The following is a 21,137-nucleotide window of genomic DNA, read 5'->3' as shown; positions in this document are numbered from 1 at the left end:
GCCTTCACTTCCCGAGTGCTAAGATTAGAGATAAGCAGCAGGGGTGGAGCCCAGTGCCTTGTGAACAATGGCTAAGCGGTCTGCCATCTCTGCTGCATCCTCTGGCCCTTCTAAAAATACATTTTAGGGGTTGGAGATGTAGCACAGTGGTAGAGCACTTGCCTGGCTTGTGACAGTTTTGGACTCAATTACAGGCACATGGGCGGGGGACACAGCAGACAGACTAACACTCTCAGGGACTCAGGGTTCCAAGAACCAGATCCCACAAATTGTCCTCCAACTTTGTGTGTGCTTGCATATGTACCCACATATTCATATGCAACATGTAAGCAAATTGTAATCATTTTATTGCAATTAATTGTAATTGTAATTAATATTACAATACTATCACAACTACAAATGAGATGTAACAAAAAAAATTAAACAAAAATTTTTTTTAGATTTATTTATTTATTGTCAGTGAGTGCCATCAGATCCCATTACAGGTGGTTGTGAACCACCATGTGGTTGCTGGGAATTGATTTTTCTTTTTTTCTTTTTGCTTTTGTTTTTTCCGAGTCAGGGTTTCCCTGTATAGGCCTGGCTGTCCTGGCACTCACTCTGTCAACCAGGCTGGCCTCGAACTCAGAAATCCACCTGCCTCTTCCTCCCAAGTGCTGGGATTAAAGGCATGAGCTATGACAACCTGGCTGGTTGCTGGGAATTGAACTCAGGACCTCTGGAAGAACAGTCGGGGCTCTTAACTTCCGAACCATCTCTCCAGTCCCCAACCAAAAAGGTTTAATTAAATTTTTTAGAACAGGTTTAGGCTTTTAGCAGAGTGAGTGCAAGGGACAGATTTCCCATGTGTTCCCCACTACACACACACACACACACACACACACACACACACACACACACAGCCTTCCCTTTTATTCCCAGCTAGAGTGACACATCACCTCCAAAGGACACATTGCCTTCCAGTGTCCAAAGTGTGCAGAGGGATCGCTCTGGCTGTGGGGCTCATTCTGCGTCTGCCGTTGTATGGAAACATGGAGCAGTTTCTCTACCCTAAAGCCCTCCACTCTCTGATCTATTCACACTGCTTCCACTCTCTGCCCTGCCAACTACTGATTTTTCTTACTGTCTACATACTTTTGTGTTTTTTCAGGAACGTCATAGATGGAACTCTGCAGCACGTGACATTGCCGCAGTGATGCCTTTCCTGGTAGGATCTAGTAGAGCTTCTTTCCGTGCCTTAACGGCTGATTGCTTTTCCACACTGAGTAATACTCCATTGTCTGTGGGTAATATGGCACAGCGACTGGTTGCCGGCTGAAGGGCACCATTGCTTACAGTTCAGACAGCCATGGACAAAGCTGCTATAGATGCTGGTGCACAGGCTTTTGTGTGGACTGCTCAGCTCCGTTGGCTCACTGCCAAGGAGGAAGCCCGCTGGGTTGGGCCTTCAAAGGATGTTTAGTTTTGTAATAAATGCCAGGTACTCCATATCCTCGTCAGAATCTGGGTGTGTGCATGTTGTCAAGGCCTGTGCAAGAGGAACAACAAACCTAGTTAGAGCTCAGGGAGTATAGCCTACTGATTAGCACAATCACGATGGTATGCCTCAGAGAGGTAGAGCCCCAGGACGGACTCAGTTTACGCTGAGCTATTGAAGCTGGCCTTTGACAGTGTGTGTGCTCACACACAGTGTATACACACTGAGTACATATTTGGCTATATATATCCATGGGTATATATTCATGTCTTTGTACATGTGTGTACATGTTCATGTGCATATACACATGTGGAGGCCAGAGTTTGACTTCAGGTCTCTTCATTGCTCTCTACTTTATTTATTTATTTATTTATTTATTTATTTATTTATTTTGGTCTTTTCGAGACAGGGTTTCTCTGTGTTGCCCCGGCTGTCCTGGAACTCACTCTGTAGACCAGGCTGGCCTCGAACTCAGAAATCCGCCTGCCTCTGCCTCCCAAGTGCTGGGATTAAAGGCGTGCGCCACCACTACCCGGCCTCTACCTTATTTTTTTGAGACAGGGTCTCATTGCAATTGGAGCCTGACGCTCTCTGATTAGTTAGAACTGCTAGCTGGTAAGACCCAGGGATCCTCTTAACTCTGTTTCCTTAGGCCAGCCTGGCTTACAAAGTAAGTTCCAGGACAGCCGGGGCTGTTACACAGAGAAACCCTGTCTTAAAAAACAACCAAACAACCAAACAACCCAAACCATAAGATAGCCAAGGTCGAGTTATAATCAAGAGGCAAAGAAGCATTAGTTGAGAGTTTCAGGCCAATTTGAGCAACAGAGTGGGACTGTCTTTTTTATTTTTAAAGATTGATTTACTTATTTTATGTATGTGAGTACACTGTAGCTGCCTTCTGAACACCAGAAGAGGGCATCGGTTCCCATTACCAGTGGTTGTGAGTCACTGTGTGGTTGCTGGGAATTGAACTTAGGACCTCTGGAAGAGCAGCCAGTGCTCATCACAATAGGGTGACATTTAAGAAATCTCTGGTTCTGGAATGGAGAGATGGCTCAGTCGTCTATGATTTGAAATCAGATCATCAGCCCAAGAACAAAGAGAAGCCAAAGTGACGCCACGTTAGTTGTGTCTCTATTCCTGTGGCAAAACACCAGAGGCCATCAGCTCATGAGCACAGAGGTTTTCCTTGGCTCATGATTTAGGGGCTGTATCAGTCAGGGCTGTCTAGAAAAACAAAGCAGATAGACTGAATCTGTGTTGCCACATATCTGTATCTGAACCGGAATTATCAGAGTGGCTTACAGACTGTGGTCCAGCTTTCACAAGAATGTCTGTCTACCCATGGAAAGTCCAGGCATTCAGAAGTTGCTCGGCCCACAAATATGGATGCCTCAAGTCTTCTGTAGACCTTGGGATCCTGAAGAAGGAGGCTTTAGAGCCAGTGAAGGAATGGACTTGCCAGGGAGAGTGAGGGCAAGCAGACGAAGAGCAAGCTTCCTGCTTCCATGCCCTCTCTATAGATAGGCAGCCACCAGAAGATGTGGTCCAGATTTAAGGTGGATCCTCCCACCTCGGAAGATCTGGACTTTGGGTGGCTCTTCCCACTTTAAATCCTGAAAAATCCCTCACAGGTGCACCCAGCCACTTGGGTTTTAGTTAATTCCAGACAGACTCAAGTTGACAGCCAAGAACAGCCACCACAAATCCACCCCATGTCAACTTGACACACAATCAGATCTCCTATGTCATGCTTAATTTCCAAATGAAAACAATAACCCCGGGTCATAATTATGCCTAATATGATATAACCATTCCACATACAGTCACAAACACCTTAATATATTTTAAAATAGGTAGCAATGTCCCATTAGAGCCATTCTTCTAATATCTCAAAACTTAAATATGATAAATACTGATATCTTCTCAGTTGATATTACATTACATCACAAAGAAACTGACCAAAGAAAACGCAGATAGTTGCACACACACATTCTTTACAAAATATGACAGAAACACTCATGTCAATTGTAATCCTCTTGTCTGCAACTGGTCACGTGGTCATAGCTGGTATTTAGAACTCCCTTCCTCTCCGGCCTGTCCTGCCTTTCCTCATCCCTTGGAAGCACCGCAGCAGGGCTTGGCTCTTTCTGTGGAGGAGTGACTCATACCTTCATTCCTGACTGGAATTAAGCTGTTCCCTTTGACTTTTAATCACAAGACGTGACTGCAGCAAGAGACCCCCGAAGGCTCTCCTGCACCCCAGACATAATCTTTCTTACCTCCACTATGGAGAAGCAATCCAGTTTCCCCTCAGTAATCTGGATCTAACACCCCTCCTAACACTGGTATTCCTTTCTCGGTGTGTTAGCTAAGGGTATCAGAAGCCCAAAGTGACAAGTAAGTCCCAGCCTGGTTCAATGGAATGTTTGTTGTGGCTCCTGGCAGGAACACTTCCCCCTTCCTCTGGTTCCAGCCCTTCTAGGCCAGCAGAACTGAAGGTTTCGGGAACAGAATGGCTCTAGCTGTGTCTAGCCAGCACGGAGGCTTTAATTCATAGCCTCTTTCCTGTTCTGTTGGTTTCGGGCTATGGTAAATTAAAGACCAGGAGAGAAAGGGACAGGGCTTGAATCTTAATGCCCCACTAGGTCCTACCTCTTAGGGGTTCTACTGCCTCTCAGTAGTGGCACAGGATAGGGATGAAGCCTTCAACCTGTGGACTTAAGGGGACATCCAAGACCTAAACCAGAGCAGTGGCTTCTCAGCAGGAGTGTGACTCGGCACACGGCATGATCAGATGTGGCCTAAGAGGGAACCGCAGAGTCATCCTGAGACAGCAGGAGACCTCAACCATTCTGTTGAGCAGCTGGCTGCCCAGACCAGGGGTAGTAGTGGAGACGGGGATGTCAGGATTCAGCCCTTTTAGGCAACTGTTCAGTAAGATTATCAGGAGCTGGGATGATCTTGGACCTGGAGAAGGTGGGCGGGGGGCGGAGGGGATGAGGAGGGTGCACTGGCGTAGGTGTGATCTGTGGGCTGAAAGGATTCCACCCAAGATAGGCAAGACGGAGGGGCTGGGAAGTGGCAGGCATTAGACTAGAGAGTCTCAACCTTCCTAAGGTTGAGACCCTACGATACAGTTCCTCAAGGTGTGGTGACCCCCTGTGGTGGTATGACTATTTTTAGCCTTTAGGGAGTGGTACTGTTAGGAGGTGTGGCCTTGTTGGAGGAAGTGTGTCTGTAGGGGCGGGCTTTGGAGGCCTCCTATGCTCCTGCTCTACCCATTGTGGAAGAGAGCTTCCTCCTAGCTGCCTGAGGATGCCCAGACTCTGGTTGCCTTCGAATCAAGGTGCAGAACTCTCAGCTTCTTCTCCAGCACCACGTCTGCCTGCAGGCTGCCATGCTTCCTGCTATGATGATAAAGGACTAAGCCTCTGAAATTGTAAGCCAGCCCCAGTGAAATGTTGGTTGTTATAAGAGTTGCCCTGATTGTAGTGTCACTTCACAGCAATGGAAACCCTAAGATACCCTTCTAAAATTATTTCATTGTTACTTCTAAACTATAATTTTGCTACTGTTATGAATTGAAAAGTAAATATGTTGTATGCGACGCTAAGGGGGTCAAGACGCACAAGGTTGAGAACTGTTACTGAGAGCCTTATTTTGAATTAAGAAACTCAAGTTTCTGCAAGGAGGAGAGATAATGGGGCTTTCCCTGCTCAGAACGCCTGTACTTCCGGTGGGGGAGGGGCAGGGACGGAAACCTTCCCCATCTCACACGGAGGTAGAAACACAGCTCCAGACACCTTGGAAAGACATTATGTACCCTGTTGTAGTGCTCCCAATCTTGGGGTGATGGAGACAGGCTCATTGACCAATGAGCCTAGCCTGGGGAGAGTTCCAGGCCAAGAGAGACACTGTCATAAAAAAAAAAAAAAAAAAAAGGAGCTGGGCAGTGGTGGCCCACACCTTTAATCCCAGCACTTGGGAGGCAGAGATAGGTGGATTTCTGAGTTCAAGGCCAGCCTGGTCTACAGAGTGAGTTCCAGGACAGCCAGGGCTGTTCCTGTCTCGACCCCCCCCCCCAAAATGGATGCCCTAAAGATATCTTACGTTGTTCTCTGGCATGTGCACATATATGCATGCACAGCACACACACACATGCAGAATTTCCAGATTTATCTGAAAGGCGAGTGAATCCTCAGGCTTATATAACAAGGAAACGGAGGTTCAAAGAGGGAAGTACTTTTGCTCACCCACACACAGCTGACTCCAGTGTGAGGTTCCAGCTGCAGCCTGGCCCATTGCTCTAGTCCCTTGGGGGCAACATATAAAGGTAGGAACCTAGAGAAGGAGGTTGAACCTGGTCCTGAAGCTCCCCAGCAAGGCTGGATCTCAGTGCCCTAAGTGTTGCCCTTTGGGGGGCGGGAGGGCAGCTATAAAACTCCCCAGCTAGGGAGAGAGCTGGAGCCTTCCGCCTATGCTTGGCAGTCTGCTGGGTGATTGGTCCTGAGTTTCACAGAAGTCCTGGGAGAAATGGGCACATAGGGATGTTCTTTAGAACTGTCAGTATCAATGCTGTGAGTTGCCATGGGGCTTCTCGCTAGCTCCCAGGGTAGGGATGGACCACCCCTCCCCCCTCTCCACAGGGCTCAGAGTCAGGGGAGGCCGAAGTAAGGAGACCCTTCGCCCCCACATCCATGATTATGAAACCCTAAAAGCCAGCAGCAGGCGCTGCCCACCAGCACACAAGACCACAGCTTACACCTGGAGTCCATTAGAAGATGCTGGTCTCAGGTTGGCCTGTCAGAGCCCTCAGGCTGTCCTCGTGTTCAAGCCCACCCCCACCCCACCATGCAGGGAACATTCATCCACCTGGTACTCTAGATTTACTAGATTCTGGGAGACGCTTTGCTGGGTGCTCATGGCTTCGCCCGCTGCCCAGCGCAGACCCAGATAAGCTCTTAATGACCCCAATTCATAGGCCCAGGAGAGTTTTTCAGTTTTCAATTTTCTCTCCTCCCTTCTTGAGTCAACACATGGTCAGCTCTCCCTGCTTTTTGCTAAAAGCCTACTGTAGGCAACAGATTGGAGCTCGAATTTACTGATGCATTTTGTATTCATGGAAACCCAAGCTCACGATTGCCTTCTATTTATAGCAAGCAAGATTGGCTTTCCAGTTCTTATTTAATTCTGAAATAAATCTATTGGTGTTTTTTTTTAAAGCCAACAGAAGCAACATAGCAACCAAGCATCAGATGAGGTGATGCAGGCGAAGGCATGACCAACCACAGAGCAGGGAAAAACAGCTGTCTAGAATTTGAAAGAATTTTCTAGAAGTGCATTGCCTCTCGTTCAGTGTCACAGACTGGAATTCACTTCTTTCCAAAATACTCCAAAGATCAGAGAATTTTCCCTTTGGCCCACGATCAGCTGGCAGAGACCTGTTGGGACAGGGAGCAATTAACAACGTGGGCATTGTTTTCAGGGGATGCTTCCTGCCTGCCGTCCTGATCCCTGGGAAAAAAAAATATAAACAAAATCCCCAGGACTGAGTCAACATTAGTGGATCCAACATTGTCCCACAGTACTGGACTCAACATGTTTCCAGAGACAGTGATAAAGCAAATAAGGTCTGAGACGGAGAGAGTATGCATATATATGTATGCATGTGTGTTTGTATGTAAGTATGTACGTATTTATGTACATGTATGCATCTGTATATTCATGCATGTGTGTGCATGAATGTATGTATGCACATGTGTATGTATTCATGCATGTGCATGAATGTACGTGTGCATGTGTGCACATGTGTATTATGTATGTGTGTATGTGTTTTATGTTTGCGTACATGCATGTGCTTATATGTATTCATGCACATATGTATGTGTATGCTTGTGTATATGTATGTGTATATCTGTGTTCGCTATGTGTGTGTATATGTATGTGTGCATGCATATATGTGCATTGTATAAATAAGTGTGTCTCAGTGTGGTGTGGAGATCAGAGGACAAGTTGCAGGAGTCTGTTTTGTCCTTCTATTGTGTGGTTGCTGGGGAGTGAATGCCATCTTGCTTGCCCAGGACACATATTTTCAAAGTGATCTTTAACAGCTGAGGGAGAGTTAGGCTGAAGGCAGGAGAGGGAGAGGGATTGGCCCAGTCCAAGAGCTACCTTGTGCCTCCTCAGGATTAGAATATGGAAATGTCTGTCACCTGTCAGGGTCTTTGTGCTGTCAGACTTCTGGCCAGGGAGTAAGGAACATCTCCTGTTCCCCACCTCCAGCTGGATTGTTGGACTAGTAATTCGAGTTTGTTCCACACAAGCTCCCTGCAGTAGTGCACGGAGGTATGGGGAGATCTGGATAGAGGCGTTCCTTCACAGGTGGAGGAGATGGCTGAAGAAGAAAGAATACAGGAAGGGGGCTGGAGAGATGGCTGGGCAGTGAAGAGCACTGGCTGCTCTTGCAGAGGACCCACGTCCCATTCCCAGAACCCACATGGCAGCTCACAACTGTCTGTAAGGGCAGTGCTAGGGGATCAGACGTCCCTTCTGATCAGCAGGCACTCATGCACAGGCTACACCTACATATGTGCAGCCAAAACATCCATATACATTCATATAGATCAACTTAAAACTAATAAAATCTTTTTAAAAATGAAGTAATGAATGGGGCTAAGGGATGTAGCTCAGTGGTAGAGTGGTTAGCTAGCCTGTAGGAAGCCTTGAGTTCCATCCAAGCCCTGCACTAAAACAGATATGGTGACACTCAAGAGGCAGAAGCAAGAGGACCAGAAGTTCAAGGTCATCCTTAGCTACATAGTGAGTTGAAGGCCAGACTGGGGTACCTGAGACCTTATTAAAAAGGGTTGGGGGCTTGGATGGTCTATCATTAGCACACAACTGTGGCAATGGGAGACATTCTAGACCAGCAGCAGGCAGGACAAGGCCCCATACCTGTTCAACCTTCTGGTTAAAAAGCCCCAGATTTCACAAAGAACAGCATCAAATGCCTGATAGCCTTCCTGTCCATGGTAGCCTGCATCTCCCCATTCAAGTGATCGCCATTTTCTTTCCAGATTAAAAAAAAAAACTCACTTCCTCCTCCTCCTCTTCCTCCTCCTCCTCTTCTCCTTCTTCTTCCTCTTCCTTCCCTTCCCCCTCTCCCCTCCTCCTGCTCTTCCTCCTCCTCCTCCTCCTCTTCTTCTTCTTCTTCTTCTTCTTCTTCTTCTTCTTCTTCTTCTTCTTCTTCTTCTTCTTCTTCTTCTTCTTCTCTTCCTCCTCCTCTTCTTCCTCCTCCTCCTCTTCCTCTTCCTCTTCCTCCTTCTCTCCTTCTCCACTGACTCAGGTTGTTATGTAACCCAAGACATGTACTTGAGAATGGCTAGGCTGGCCTTAAACTCCTGACATTACTGCCTCTTCCTCCCAAATGCTGAGGTTGCAGGCATGCACCATCTGACTTGGACTCTGTTTTTACAGTAGTCACTCAGACAAGTTCTAGTCTAGTATCAGCAATATGGGAAGGCAGAAGAGCTGGGCAGGTGTCATTTTTGTTGAGGCCGATGGTTCTGTCTCTGTGAAGGAATGGGCGCCTGGTTTGCAAGCAGCTTTCTATATCCAATCAAATGCAGAAGCACCAAGATTGGTGTTTGGGGATAGTGTTTTCCAAAAAGCCCTGCTCACGCTGTACTTTGACATGTTCTGACCAGCCTGGCTCTGAAGCCTGGGCAATCCTCTCTGGCTCCTGCCCTTAGGATACAGTGCCCACGCTCTGAAGTTGGCAGCCACACCATCATTTCTACTGACCTTTTAGGGCAGGTTACCATCTGCCTGCTCTCTCCTGGCAGAGGTCAGGCAATGCTGGGACAGCGATAGTATCATGGTGTGGACCAACAACCAGAGTGTCCTTAAATGGCTCTGAGCAGGCTCCAGGCTCAGGCACCAGCTCCTATGTCCATGTCCACAGGGTCTCCCTCAGGAGAAGCATAGGGGCAAGTGGGATGTGGCTTCTCCCCCATCTCCTCCCATCTCTCCCTGTACCTGTCACAGATGTAGGCTCCCTTACACTCTTGTGTGTTTTATTACCCAGCCCAGCCCTCTCTCTCATGGACTCCTTTCTAACTATACACACTCATTTGCATGTAAATGCACATATATAAAAAACAATTAGCACTCAGCAGCCAGGTGGCAAAGGCAGGCAGCTCTCGGTTAGTCTGAGAGCAGCCTGGTTTATACAGTGAGTTCCAGGAAAGCCAGGACTATCTAGGGAGCCCTTGTATCAAACAAACAAAACAAACAACAAGAAAACCACCACCAACAACAAAATCAGAGCTGAGGTCACTCAGGGAAACAGGCAGCATTTGCCTTTCTGACCCTGAATCAGCTCACTGTCAAATCCCATCCAGTCTCCTGAAAATGCCTTATCTTCATGCCCGGCAGTGATGGTGCATGCCTTTAATCCTAGCACTTGGGAGGCAGAGGCAGGCGGATTTCTGAGCTCGAGGCCAGCCTGGTCTACAGAGTGAGTTCCAGGACAGCCAGTGCTACACAGAGAAACCCTGTCTCCAAAAAACCAAAGGAAAAAGAAAAAGGAAAAAAAAAGAAAATGCCATAACTTCACTTCTCTGTACTTCTGAGTAAGGTCTGCTGTACATATGTATATCTGTTCTTCAACTGATGGGCATCCAGGCTGATTCCACTTCCTGGTTGCTGTAAATAGAGCAGCAGTGAACATGGATGTCTGAGTGTCTCTGTGGTGGGATATAGTCATTGAGCATATTCTCAGGATTGTAAGGGCTGGGCCATAGTATACGATCTGTATTTATCATATATCATACATATCATATCATATATAATACATCATATATATCATTATACCATACTATGTATCATATATATCAGTTATTTACATCTATAACTTAATATAGTACATACACACATATATGTATATATTGTTTTTTAAGGCAATCTCCACTTTAAACAGGGTTATGCATCCATTTAATCCCAGTACTCGGAGCAGGAGCAGGAGGGTCTTTGAGAATTTTGAGTCCAACCTTGTCTACAAGGCAAATTCCAGGACAGCCAGGACTATATAGAAAAGCAGGGCTATCTAAAACAAAAAACAAAAAACAAAAACAAAAAGCAAAAAAAAAAAAAAAAAAAAAAAAAAAAAAAAAAAAGGAAAGAAAACTCCACTCTGGTTTCTGTAGTGTCCATACCAGTTTACACCTTTGCCTGAAAGGAATAAAGATTCATTTTTCCCTATGTCTCTGCCAACACTTGTTATCATTTATTGTTCTGATGATAGCTAGTCTGTCTGGAGAGATGGAGTCTAAAATCAGGTGTGATTGGCATTTCCCTGATAGCTAAGGATGTTGCAAACGTTTAGAAAATCTCCTGCTTTTTCTGATGGATAGTTTCTGCAGCTCTTAGAAGAGTCACCTTTTCTGGCCACAAGAAACATCGGGGCGGAGGAATGTGAAGATGTGACAGAAAGGTTAAGGAAGTTAAACCTGGCTGGGCTTCTCAGGTCTCAGAATTGGAAACGGGAAGGGGAAAGTGGAACCAAGGTGGAGTTTCAGCCCCTCTTGCTTTATTTCTCCCTGTGCTTCCATTCCCCCAATCCCAGCAGTGGGCTCTGCTTCCTCAAGCTCCCTGGTTCAGCGTGGCTCCAGTACACAGGAGACCCTGGCCTGTCAACCTTCTGGACAACACAGGGGACCCTGATCTGTCAACCACCCGGACAGCTTCTTAGTTCAGGCTCTGATTGTGAACTTGGTTGGTACCCCCCTTTTTTAAAGATTTATTTATTTATTTATTTATTTATTTATTTATTTATGTGACACCAGAAGACAACAGAAAAGGGCATCAGATCCCATTACAAACGGTTGTGAGCCACTGGGTGGCTGTTGGGAATTGAACTCAGGACCTCCAGAAGAGCAGTCAGTGCTCTTAACTGCTGAGCCATCTCTCCAGCCCCCAGTACCACTCTTCTTTGTGTCTGGGAACGAGTCCAGGGAGTGGCTGAACTTGTTGGCTGTGAGGTGGCAAGGCCACTAGCGCACATCTCCATTGGAGAACAAAAGAGGAAGCATCATTTATGACCTCAAGAATGTGGATGATTGAGTCTAGTCTCAGGCAGCGCATTCCGGTCATAGGCCCATGCTTCCTCTCTGGTTGCTGCCAGGTTGGCACTGTATAGCCCCGTCCAAATCCATGGTTGACTGCACCAGGAGTGGGATGTGACCCAATTGGGTCAATCTAGTTCTGTTTCCTGGGTTCAAGCATTGTAATGCCTTGATGACATCATAGGGAGAACCCTGGGAATCCCTTGTCAGGCTACAAAGCCAGAGAGGAGGAAGCTGGTTGGAAGGAGTGGGGCTCTAGATGTCATGTGCAAACCAGCAAGAGAGCTTTTCAATTGCTTCTCATCAAACCCTCATTACTGTTGACAGGAAATGAAACACCAGGAGTACCAGCTGCTAAATCCAAGGCTTAGCCTATGCCCCACATTCTTCCAAGGGATTCAGAGGCACAGAGGGACTCACTTGCTTAAAATTGTACAGCTAATGGTATTGAAGAGGTCAGCTCAGAGCCATTGGAAAATTCCACCAGACCCCTCCCCTCCTGGAAGAGACAGGTCAGAGAACACGTAGACCAGAAGGGAGAGGCTGAGTAAGCCCCTACGACCTCATTCCCTAAAGACCAGTCAGCTTAAAGGGCGCACTGTTCTGCCAATCATATTGTCCCTAGTTGCTGATGCTCCATTCCGCCCCTGGAAACCATATAAAAAACTTGCTGAATGGGCTGCTGGGGGTTGCCTCCTTTCTTTAGGGTCTGGGATGACCCCAGTGTACTGGAACAATAAATTCTTCTTGCTTTTTGCATTGATTCCAGCTCTTCTTGGTTCATTCAGGGGGTCCCCAGTAAGCTAAGGCTGGCCAGAGTCTTACATTATCACATTTGAATCCACATTTGGTCCTTCTTAAGATGTGACCTGTGGCTGGTCACTGGAAAGGCTAGATGCTCAGAGCCTCCTGGCAGGACGCTCAGCTCATCCTGGCTCTCTCCAAGCCAGCTTAGATTAGAGGGGCAGCGGAAGGGCAGAGTCTTTCTATCCAGTCTTCTCAGAGTACTCCCCCTTTCTGGAGATAAGGAGAGAACTCCATGGACTTTACCCTACCCCTACCTCTACCCTGAACTCTCCAGCCCAGGGGGTGGGCTGGGCTGTCCTTCCCTATAGAATCCAACCATTTAGTTTGCTCCTTGTCTTTTGGCCTCCAGGCTGCTGCACCCAATTCCCTTCTCTCCTCTCCCCTTGCCTCCCCTCTCCCTCTCCATGTAGCTCAGGGTCGTGGCTACTCTGAACTCCCCCAGATGTGCCTGCCTCTGGCTATGTTCTCCCACATGTTTATAATAAACTTTCTCCACTATACTTAGGAGTAGTCATGTCCCCTCCCCCTTTTTTTTTCTATTCAGAAAGGACCCTGGGCCAGCTGAAAGAATGGCAGTCGAGTACTTGACCTTTCACCCCTTGTGATCGTCAAAGTTCAGGGTCCCTTAGTAGCATTACTTGGATAAGGTGTGGGGGTGGGTGCCTAGTTATTTATTTATTTATTATTTATTTAGAAACAGTGTCTCATGTATCTCAGGTCAGCCTTAAGCTCCATAGCAAAGGATGATCTTGAACTCTGATCCTCCTGCCTCAACTTCCTGAGTTCAGAGTTTTCAGGCATGTGCTGCCAAGCTCAGCTGATGCAATGCTAGGACCTATCCAGGACCTTGTACATGCTAAGGGAGCACTCTGCCAGCTAGCCTGTCTTAGTTACTGTCTCATTGCAGTGAAGAGACACCCTGACCAAAGCAACTTTTATAAAAGAAAGCTTTTTGTTTGGTTGGTTTGTTTTTTTCTTTGTTTTTTTGTTTTGTTTTGTTTTTTCAAGACAGGATTTCTCTGTACTGGTTTGGTCTGATGCTGCTTGTACTCTGATGCTATATACTGCTGCCTCAAGATGTAGTCACAGATGCTCATGTACTCAAGGGATGCCATGTGAACTTTCTCCCCAATTTCACTGGTCGAGAAAAGGCTGGAGCCTGTGATTGGGCAGTGGAGGGAGGAAGGTGGGACTGGAGGTTCGAGTGAAGGGTTTGCAGGTAGTGAGTCAGAGGAGAGGAAGGCAGAGAAGAAGCCACCATGGACCAAAACTGCATGGCCAGGAGAAACACCAAGTAACAAGGGACCTATAGCTGGGGAATAAGTTAGATCTGCCCAATCTAGGCTTATGGTTTGTAAATAAAATACCTAGATTGTGTAACATTTATATGAGCCTGGGAGGATTATAAAATCATACTATATTTCTCTATGTATGTAGCTCTGACCTGGAACTCACTGTGTAGACCAGGCTGGCCTCAAACTCAGAGATTCACCTGCCTCTCCCTCTCAACTGCTGGGATTAAAGGTTTGTACCACTGCTTGGCAAAAGAAAGCTTTTGCAGTTTCAGGAGGGTTAGTCCATCATCATTACAGCAGGAAGCGGGCAGGCATGAAGCTGGAGCTCCAAATCCTGGTCTGGAGGCATCAGGCAGAGAGAGACAATGGATCTGGTCCACACCTGAAACCTCACCCTTTGAAACCTCAAAGCCACCCCCAGTGACACACCTACGCTAACAAGGCCACACCTCCTAATTCTTCCCAAATAGTTCCACTAGCTGCGGATCAAGCCTTCACACATATGAACCATGGGGGCCATTCTCATTCAATCCACCCATGATCCTTTCCCTTGGAGCTATAGCACCAAGGCCAGGGGCCTGTGGTCAGGAGCTGCTGCTGGTTGATCATGCCTTGGCCTTCAAGACCCTGATTCATTATCTCTACAGTAGGGACCATGCTGGCTACACAGAGAAATAAGTGGTATGTGTTGTCTGGGCAGAACTCTGCACAGGACTGGGAAATGGTATATGTATCCCATGACCCAGTTCTTTTAAAGTTTTTTCTTTACTGTATAAATTAAAGATATTATCAAGGTGTTCAGTTGGGTACCTATGTATCCCGACCCGCGGGATCTTAATTATTTCATGAGTTCGAGGGGTACTAGGCCTGAAATAGAACGGGTGGAAAAAGGAGGAGACCAAGCGAAATTGTCAAGGTCTGTTTAATAATGGAGGAAAGCCAGTATATATGCGCACAGAAAAAGGGAATAGGGGGCTGTAAAAGGGGATTTGACTAAGACAAAGGAGGGGAGGCATCTGGATAGATGTTGATAAGAAGCTGAGACATCCGCACTTATCCTGGAATGCTGTTTCTGTGAAAATGACTCCAGGCATCTCCAGCAGGACAAAGGTTAACACTTTCTCAGGGAAGAGAGTGCTTGATTTAACACCTTCCCTCTCCTGGCTCCGGGTGTCTCCACCAGAGCTGAGGTCAGCAGCCGGTCAAGCCAGGGAGTGCTTGGGGAGTGCTTGGTTCCCAACATGTGTAGTGTGGTTGCAGACATTTTAACTTAATTGTTCTTTAAAATAATTGGTTTTGGGGGGTGTTGTGGAAAGCCGCTTGAGCCGCGCCCTGAGACTGCACTGGCTTCCACCATCCCAAGAGTGAGCGGTCTCGTAAACAAAGCCCTTATTTGGCTAAGCTTGCTGCCCTTGGTTGCTTCCGCATTTTGGTGACCTATCCGCTTTTGCCATATGGCCCATTGGGATTGGCTAAGCTTGGGAGTACTTAACAGCCGATGGCATTGCGCTTGGTGCTGAAGTTTAACGGCCGAGGGCCTTGCCCTTGGTGCTGAAGACTGTTGAAGGTTCCTGAATAAACTGCATAAAGAAGAGCTCATGGGTCTGATGCGATAAGTAGAGGCCCGAATGGGGAACTCACTCCTCCTTCACTCGAGGAGACTCAGAACTTTTTGCACTCAGGGCAGCCGGTTGGTAAGTTCCCAGGTGAGTTGGGGCAATAAGGACCTCGGAAGTAGAGGCAATAAGGACCTCAGAAGTAGAGGCAATAAGGACCTCGGGAGTTGGGGCAATAAGGACCTCGGAATTAGAGGCTATAAGGACTCTGAGAAGGAGCGATAAAGTTTCGTGGAGTAGCAAACCAAAAGCAAAACAAAAGTGAAGATGGGCACCTCGCAATCGCACCCAATTTTTCTGGCTCTTCAAGAGCTGTTATTGTCAAAAAATTTAGAAATTAAGAAGAGCACACTGGAGAGGTTCCTTAGTGAGTGTGACACTGCTGCCCCTTGGTTCACAGTATCTGGGAACCTCACCCTTTCATGCTGGGACAAGCTAGGGAAGGATCTAAATTTCTCCCGGGACCAGGGTATTTTGAAAACAGGGGTAAGAACTGTGTGGAAGCTCGTTAGGAGCTGTTTGGAGGGTCAGCACTGTTATAAGGCCATGGAAGAGGGGAAAGCCGCATTAGAGCAGCTGAAGGAAGAGTGTGATCTGTGAAGTCAGAGAAGGGAGCTTCAGATACCGAGTTGTCTGGTACAGATGAGGAATTACAGGTTTTGATTGAGAAGATTGAAAGAAGCTCTATTAAAGAGAAGTGCAGGAAGAAGGGCCCAGAGAATGACAGGGGCCCCCCAGGCTGCGTGCCATCAGCGCCTCCCCCCCTATAATCCAATCAACAGTGGGGGTTCAGGCTGCTCCTTTTGCACTGAGGTTTTGCGAGTGGTGAGGTCAGAGTTCCAGCTTGCCTGCCCAGTTTTTCAAGATGCTCAAGGAAACAGATATGAGGAACCGCTCGATTTTAAAGTAATTAAATCCTTGACTGAATCTGTTTGTACTTATGCCATTACTGCCTCTTTTACTTTAGCTCAGGTGGAGGCTCTTAATAGACATTGCATGACGCCAAGTGACTGGAGCGGTCTGGCTCGCGCTTGCCTGAGCCCGGGGCAGTATTTGGATTGGAAGGTATTTTTGACTGAGTATGCTAGTGAGCAAGCTGCTGCAAATCACGCTGCAGGAAATCCTGCCTGGGATCGAGATATGCTACTAGGACAGGGTAGATTTGCTAATCAACAGACAGGCCATCCAGTGCAGGTGTTTGAGCAAGTTAACCAGATTGCCATAAAAGCTTGGAAGTCTTTACCAAATAAAGGGGAGGTGAGTGGTAATCTTACTAAGATCTTACAGGGACCCATGGAGCCCTTTTCAGACTTTGTAGCTAGATTGGTAGAGGCTGCAGGCAGAATCTTTGGTGATCCTGATGCTGCTATGCCGTTAATCAAGCAGCTGGTCTATGAGCAATGTACAAAAGGATGCAGAGCTGCTATTACTTCTTACAAGAATAAGGGGCTGGAGGCCTGGATGAAAGTGTGTAGAGAGTTAGGGGGTCCTTTGACTAAAGCTGGTCTTGCAGCTGCAGTCATTCAGCTTGCTCAGAACAAAAGAGGAAGTTCCAGGGCATGTTTCAAATGTGGAAAGTTGGGCCATCCTTCAGTGTGGGTTTGAAGGGTTAATAGATAATCACTATCCCAAGCATCCTTTATTATCCTTCTTTAGAGAGCATCCTGTGATCTTTCCAAAGATTACGTCAACTGCCCCTATAACTAGGGCCCCAAATGTGTTTACTGATGGTTCTAAAACGGGCCGTGGGGCCTATTTGGTAGAGAAACAAGAGCCCGTGTTATGTCAATTCCCGCTGGGCTCTCCTCAAGTAGTTGAACTAAAAATAGTAATTGAAGTTTTTAAAAATTGCCAATTTGCTTTTAATTTGATATCTGATTTGGCTTATGTTGTTAATGCTGTTAAAATTATTGAAACCGCTGCCCACATTAAAATTAATAGTACTGTTCATGCATTATTGAAGGATTTGCAAAGTTTAATTTGGCAATGAAGAGAGTTATTTTATATTCAGCATATTCGTGCACATACAGGATTACCTAGACCATTAAGTAAAGGAAATGATGTTGTAGATCAATGGACTAGAATGGAATGTATATTTATGAGTTCTTCATTGGAACAGGCTAGACAATTTCATCAGACTTTTCATGTGAATGCTAAGACTTTCCAGGTGAAGTTCCACCTGTCGCGAGCTGATGCTCGACAGGTGGTCTTAGATTGTCCTCAGTGTATAATCCATCATCATCCCCCTGGCATGGGTGTCAATCCACGGGGCTTGTCCCCCCTTAAGATCTGGCAGATGGATGTGACACATGTTTCTGAATTTTGAACTTTAAAATATGTTCACGTATCTGTAGATATGTGTTCTGGGATCATTCATGCCACCCCTTTGAGTGGAGAAAAGGCATGCAATGTCATCTCACATTGCCTAGAGGCATGGGCTGCTTGGGGCAAACCCCAGCAGCTAAAAATAGATAATGGACCTGCCTATACAGGTCAGACTTTTATGTCCTTTTGTAAACAGATGGAAGTTCATGTCTCCCATGGCTTGCCATATAATCCTCAAGGGCAAGGAATTGTGGAGCATGCTCATCGCACCTTAAAGGAGCTTTTACAAAAACAAAAAGGGGGAATTGGCCAAGGCCCTACCCCAAAAGAAAGAATAGCCCTTACCCTTTTTACCTTAAATTTTTAAAATTTGGATGTGGATGGCCTTTCTGCTGCAGATCGTCATCAGTGCAGCAGAGGTTCCTTGAAGGGATTTGTGAAGTGGAATGATGTGATCGCGGGCATATGGCATGGTCCTGATCCAGTGTTGGCGTGGGTGAGAGGATCTGTTTGTGTTTTTCCCCAGGATCGTTTGGAGCCTCTGTGGGTTCCCGAACGACTGATGCGGAAGTGTGCCACGCAAAATGAAAAGATCGTGCCTGAAGGTTCTGTGTGTCCTCCTGCTCCTGTTCCCAATGGAGAGCCAAGCGGAACCAAGGAGTTTTGAGGATCTGATGGATCAACTGAGATTGTCCATGGCTACAGTCAGTTCCACATGGGTGGATGTTGGGTTAGCCTCTGGCTTGTCATCTTGGAAAGAATGGGCGGGCATGGGGGCTATGGTTGGTCTCCTATTGCTGGTCTGCCTTGTGGGCTTGTGGTGTATTTGCCGGATCAAGTTCACTCAAAGGCAGGATACAGCCATGATTGTGCAGGCATTTACGGCCATTGAGGCAGGACAGTCTCCTCAGGCATGGCTGGCAGTCATGCAAAAATGATCGTCACGTTCAGGCTGTAAGGTGAAGCCCTGCACTCCGGGTCAGCTTCTAGCAGCCCCGAGAAGAGCACGTCTGATTGCATGCGGGTTGATACCCCAGGCCCCGCCTCTGAGAAAAAGGTATCGGACGGGTCTGGTACTCTTTGGGTGGATGACATGGATGACACCTAAGTGAGGATCAGTACAATGTCCCTGTTTCTGGCATCAGAGATCAGACCCCTACTCTTGCCTGTTTCGTTTAAAAACTAAAAGGGGGAACTGTGGAAAGCCTCTTGAGCCACGCCCCGAGACGGCACTGGCTTCCCCTGTCCCGAGAGCAAGCAGTCTCATAAACAAAGCCCTTATTTGGCTAAGCTTGCTGCCCTTGGTTGCATCTGCATTTGGTGACCTATCCGCTTTTGCCACGTGGCCCATTGGGATTGGCTAAGCTTGGGAGTGCTTACCAGCCAATGGTGTTGCCCTTGGTGCTGAAGTTTAACGGCCGAGGGCCTTGCCCTTGGTGCTGAAGACTGTTGAAGGTTCCTGAATAAACTGCTAAAAGAAGAATTTGTGGGTCGCGTCTTTCTTGCTGATCGAGGCGGATGCAATAGGTGTGTTTTGGATGTAGGTGTACCACTTGTGTGCGGAGGTCAAAAGAGGGGGTCAGGTCCTTTGGAAATACAATTACTTATAGTTATGTGGGTGTTAGGAACTGAACGTGAACAGTCTGCAAGAAATGCTAATAACTGCCTAACCACCTCTCCAGCCCCAACTTAATCCTTCTTTTTGCATTTAAGCTTCATTGCCTGAACAGAGAAGATTCATGTATTATCTTCCTTGGGATCTTCTATTGCTGTGATTGATAAATCCCCATGATCAAAAGCAGCTTGGGGAGGAAAGGGTTTAATTTCAGGACATGTCCCAGTCTCCGTGTCTGTCAACAAGGGAAGTCAGGGCAGGACCGCAGTGCAGGAACCTGGAGGCAGGAACTGAAGCAGAGGTCATGGAAGCATGCTGCTTACTAGCTTGCTCATCATCGCTTGCTCACTCTGCTTTCTCATAGTACCCAGGGGTGGTACCACTCACAATGAGCTGAGCACTCCCGCTGCACTCCCACATCAAGCGCCAGTTAAGAAAAGGCTTCAGACTTGCTGGCAGGCCAATTTAATAGAGGCTTTTTTTTTTTCTCAATCAAGATCCCAGTTTTGGGGCTGAAGAGGTGGCTCAGCTGTTAAGAGCCCTGGCTGCTCTTCCAGAGGTCCTGAGTTTAATTCCCAGCAACCACATAGTGGCTCACAACCATCTGTAATGGGATCCAATACCCTCTTCCGGTGTGTCTGAAGAGAGCGACAGTGTACTCATATACATAAAATAAATAAATAAATCTTAAAAAAACAAAACCAAAAAAAACAAAAACAAAAAGATTCCAACTTCCCAGATATGTCTCTAGCTTATGCAAAGTTAAGAACCAGCCAGCCCTTAGGTTTGAAAACATGTTGAAGCTGGATAGTGGTGTGCTGAGGTTTAGTCTGTTGCTACGTATTTTGTTTTGTTTTGTTTTGTTTTGTTTTTCGAGACAGGGTTTCTCTGTGTAGCCCTGGCTGTCCTGGAACTCACTCTGTAGACCAGGCTGGCCTCGAACTCAGAAATCCAAGTAACCCTGCCTCCCTAGCACTGAGATTAAAGGCATGCCTACCATCAGCCTGGCTGTTGCTACATATTGTAATGCTAAGTACTGCCCCGCCCCTAAGGTCCGGTTACTCTCTGTGGAGATTCTCAAGTATACCCAGTGATGCTGTGTGACCTTGCCCCCAGATTACCCCTGATAAAAAAGCCTACTGGTTACTGCTGGGCAGAAGAGAGGTAGGCAGGGCTTCAGTTCCCTGACTTGGGGTCTGAGGCACAGAACATGAGGGTAGTTGGAGGAGAGGAAGACACTGTGGGGCAAGGGATCGTGAGAACTGGCCATGAGGGCTGGCCAGTCAGAGTAAGAGCGGCCCAGGCAGAACGTGGCAAGGCATTATCTCTGGGTTATTGATGGGGAAATAGACAAAACTGCTTAGTGGGTAGAAATCTGCCCAGCTCTAGTGCTTTAAGGTTTATTCTAAATATGAAAGTCTCTTGTCTTTTATCTGGGAACTGAATGGTCAAAGGCAGGGCAGAACCCCCAATTGAGATTAAATATTTACTACCATGGTGGTGCCTCATGTCCGCCTTTATCTCTGTGCTCTGGAGGCAGAGGCGGACAGGTCTTTGAGTTCGAGGCCTGCCTGGTCTGCAGAGCAAGTTCTAGGATAGCCAGGGCTACACAGAGAAACCCAGTTTTGAAAAATGAACTAACGCCGGGCAGTGGTGGCGCTTGCCTTTAATCTCAGCACTTGGGAGGCAGAAGCAGGTGGATTTCTGAGTTCGAGGCCAGCCTGGTCTACAGAGTGAGTTCCAGGACAGCCAAGGCTATACAGAGAAACTCTGTCTCCGAGAAAAAGAAAGAAAAAGAAAAATGAACTGCCGGGCGGTGGTGGCGCACGCCTTTAATCCCAGCACTTGGGAGGCAGAGGCAGGCGGATTTCT

This window comes from Mastomys coucha, unplaced genomic scaffold (genome assembly GCF_008632895.1).
Source record: "Mastomys coucha isolate ucsf_1 unplaced genomic scaffold, UCSF_Mcou_1 pScaffold18, whole genome shotgun sequence".
Taxonomy (NCBI): Eukaryota; Metazoa; Chordata; class Mammalia; order Rodentia; family Muridae; genus Mastomys; species Mastomys coucha.
Note: the sequence above shows the minus strand (reverse complement) of the source record.